Genomic DNA, 4,357 nt, shown 5'->3' with positions numbered 1-4,357 from the left:
CGAGCAAACTTGCACTCCAAATTTAAGAGCCGACATTTGGCCTGCAAATAAGAGTCGCCCAAAGATTCGACGCCTTGCTTTTTTGGCCAAAATAGACGAACCAAATCATCAAGTCGAGTGCTGTGGTTGGTATCATCCGAAGCTCTTTGAGTTGCGTTGAACGATGAGAGCTTGGGGGCCGATTGCCCGCCACCTGATATGATCCAGCCGAGTTGAGCTTTCTGCAAAACTGGCAACCCAAGTGCCAACATAATTTGCCCAATACACAACAGCTCAAAGAAGAGACCAGCTCCGATGAGAAGATCAATCCGTTGTGATTTATAGAATAAGGGATCAGCTAGCTGTATATTTGAGGGTATGTTCCAACTATTTGTAGAAATTGAAACTGAAATTCCAGGCTGATTGTCAGTAATCGTCTGGGCGATGATTGCGGTGATGACAGATGAATAGTCTGAAATCCACGATTTCAGAACAGGATCGACAGAATATCCTTCAGTTGAGAAACTGGCATTTCCAATGTCAGAAACTACAGTAAGCGATTTTGTTTTTTTGAAGCTGAAGCTGATTTGCGAACTGAGTAGTGACAAAGTGAAGTTGAGATCCTGAGTCTAAGAGTACACGACACGGAACGAATGTTCCAACTCGGTTCTTAACAAGGATTGTAGCAGTGGCTAGAAGCACAACATCAGACGAATGAGGCGATATATGAACTTGAGGCAAAGAAGGTGACATTGCAACCATGGCAGAGGGATGTACAGCATTTGTTTGTTGGACAGTGTTGGATGTAACTACTGAAGACTGATTGTAATGCAATAAGGTATGGTGCTTCGATTGACAAGTGCGACAGGTACTAGATTTGCAATCTTTCAACTGATGTCCTTATCTTAAGCAATTTATGCACAGAGCGAGTCTCTTGGCTCGTGTCGTGTGGCTCGTGTCTTCACAAAAGACACAACGAATGGAAGTCTTGGTAGCGCCAAATAATTTTCTTAAATGCGTACTCACTATCTTCCCTGACATGGCAATCTGACCATCCTGCCAAACTTAATCCATATTTTCAAGCATTCGACACCGCTCTTGAAAGAACGTTGACAACTTGTTCCACGATGGTAACTCATTAACCGATAAGCGTTCCTCCCATTTGGCCTGAGTGTATTTATCCAATTTCTGCAACACTGTTTCCTCGATGATACAATCAGCAACTTCTTCCCGCGATGCAAGAGAATCCATAGCACGAATGAGAGATGTGGCTCTATCCGCCAGTTGCCTCAGCCTGCCCACAGATGCATCTGCCTTCTCAAGCCCAAATATCGCTCTGATGTGTGCCTGTAAAATAAAACGTTTATTATCAAATCGACATTGAAGAATATCCAGAGCGACGACATAGTTAGCCTTATTTATTTCCAATGAGCTGATGGTATCCAAAGCAGCACCACTTAGGCAGGATCGAAGATGCTGGAACTTCTCAATAGAGCTGAGATTAAAGTCTGCATCTATGATCGTTTTGAACATAGAGAAAAACTTTTCCCACTTAGTATATGTTCCACTAAATTTTGGAAATTCCAAATGCGGCAAACGGGATCGATTTGCCATAATGACCGCTGGATGAGTATTTATAATACTTGTATTAAGCGTCGAAGAAAGCTGTTGATTTGGCCGACTTCCCAGTTCGCGCTGAAGCAAAGCCTTAAATTTCAGAAAAACTGCCTCAAATCTAGCAGGCAAATCACTAGATATGGACTCAAAGTCCGGTTCCTCTAAGTTAGTGTGAACCGCATCGAAATTCGACTCTAGTATGGTGATGGAGTCCAAGAGCACGCGTAATTCACACGAATCCATATGACTTAATTTATCCACGTCCAATTCGGCATATAGATTTTCAAGTCTATCGAAAAGCGCTTTCGTCTTAAGCTTTAAATAAGTGACCTGAGATGCAGGCACTTGATCAGCACTCGAGTCTAAATTATTAATTTTATTTATGTTAGTCACATGTGTCGTCAATTATGTTCACTTTTGCAAAAGCACTTGCAATTATAATGCTAATGTACAAGCCAATAGTTCCACTTATGCACATATAATTTAGCTGCACACTTTATATACAGGTCTAACGTGCGACTTTGATAGAGAATAAATATGATAAATAATAGTATTATTTTCAATATTATATTTTTTAGTGAAATACTATTCAATAACACACATTTATCAACAATTTTTTAAAATAATATTTTAAAAAATTTGTTTATACCCTGAACCCATTTTCAATGGGAAATCAGGGTATAATGGTTTTGCTGAAATGTATGTAACAGGAAGAAGGAGGCGTGGCAGACCCCACAAAGAATATATATTCTTGATGAGCGCTATTGAAGCTAGAGACTTGAAATTTGGAGCACATACTCGTGTATATCTCCGATTTATAAAGTGTTAAAATTTTCCCGATCCGCCCACTAGGGGCGTGGCAAACCGGAAAATGCATTTTCCGATATACCAGAAATCATATAAGTTGAAGAGCTAGAAAGCTGAAATTTGGTATGTAGGTCCGCGTCGACAACCCAAGATCACAAGCTATGGCGGATATATCTACGCCCATTGGGGGCGTGGCAAATCGGATAAAACTGTATCTCCTAAAGTTGTAAACCTAGAATGCTGAAATTTTGCATGTCAACTAATGTTATGATTCTATAATGTCTAAAAATAAAATTATAAGTCTACACCCATTAGGGGCGTGGCAAATCGGACCTGAAGATATAGTGATTTTTCAAATTCTGCTATTTTTTGGACACTATTGATGCCAGAGATCTCAAATTTTGTATATATACTCGGGCTGATCACCCAAGACCAAAAAGCTTTGTCGGATATATGTCCGCCCGCAGGGGGCGTGGCAAACCGCAAAAATGTATATCTTCTAAAGTATAATAGCTAGAAGCTTCAAATTTAGATAGTTGAGTTACTGGTAGCCTCCTCTATCGATTCCCCAAAAAATAATTTTTACGCCTCTTTAGGGGCGTGGCATACCGAAAAATACCCTGTAATTTTCACTTTTTTTTTGAGAGTAAGCATTCAAACTTTGCAGTTAGGGTACTGTTATCTCGTTCTAGAAACTGACCAAAAATGAGGTGTCTACGCCCAGTAGGGGCGTGGCAAATCGGCCTGTATATTCTACAGTATTAGAGCGAAACTTAACTACTAAATTGTTGATGGGATGTGAATGAGTATTCCGCAGTCGGTAACGCCCGACTGCAACGTTCTTACTTGTTTTTAAATGACCGTATATACAGCGCGGACGTCTAGTTTGCTTTTAAAATTCGATAAATCATCCCGTAATGTTTGTATTGAGTAAAACATTCAAGTTCAAGTCAGATGCCACTATAGCTAATTGTGAATGATTTCTCAGTTTTTAAATTTCTCAAATATTCAATATAATATGTAGATCATATGCTGAAAGTTTCATTAAATTCCGTTCAGTCAAAAATTAATTAAAAATCATCAAATATTTGGTCAATTATCAAACGCACGTGCAGCAGCTACAACAGCATCGTATGCGTGTGTACACATACATTCAAACTTCTTCTAAAACATTCTTTGAATCACATCAGCTGTTAGTTTGGTTTAGTTTTGGTAGGTGGAGCTGCAGCAGTGAATCCATTTGAGTTTTGCCAGCGCTCCTTTCGGAAGTAAGGTGGTGCAGTGTGTTAGCTGCATGACGCTCGATAGAGAAGTCGCGGTTCTAATCCCGATCGGTGCAGCTGATGTTAATTTTTGTTTAATTGTTTCAAAATATTTTTATATTTTCATAAATGAGTTTTCTATTTAATTTATATTTGTTAAGGCATTTGGATATTTGCCTTCTGAATTATTATTATATTATATATATTATTATATTATATTATATATTATTATATATATATATTAAGAAATTGAATTATTATCGAAATTGTATAGGTTAAGTAATTGAAGCTGAACCACTGTACAGAGAAGTTGTTGTTGTACGCGCTAGCACGGGAGTGTCGCTCTCCAAAAGATCGCTCTCTCGCTGCTCGCGGTTAGATGCGCATAGGTGCGCTCTCTACTGTGCAAGCTGCGCTTGCGTTGATGTTAAATTTAATAAATCAGTACAAAATTGAACACCGGTGCCCGCACTTCATATTCGCTTCAGAGAGACCGCAAGTTGCTGTCTACATTTTTTTATAAATATATTATACACTGGCCCATCGAAGGACCAGACTCCTTTTGGAAGGACATTTTTGCGCCCCCGGGTGGACACTCTCTGGAATTGAAGGAAGCTGGATTATGGATTTTGTGGATAATCAGAGAAGTACATAAATACATAGAGCACATAGATGACCAAGTAATGCAAGCC

The sequence above is a fragment of the Drosophila mojavensis genome, unplaced genomic scaffold (genome assembly GCF_018153725.1).
Source record: "Drosophila mojavensis isolate 15081-1352.22 unplaced genomic scaffold, ASM1815372v1 contig_72, whole genome shotgun sequence".
NCBI lineage: Eukaryota > Metazoa > Arthropoda > Insecta > Diptera > Drosophilidae > Drosophila > Drosophila mojavensis.
This window is presented reverse-complemented; position numbering follows the sequence as displayed.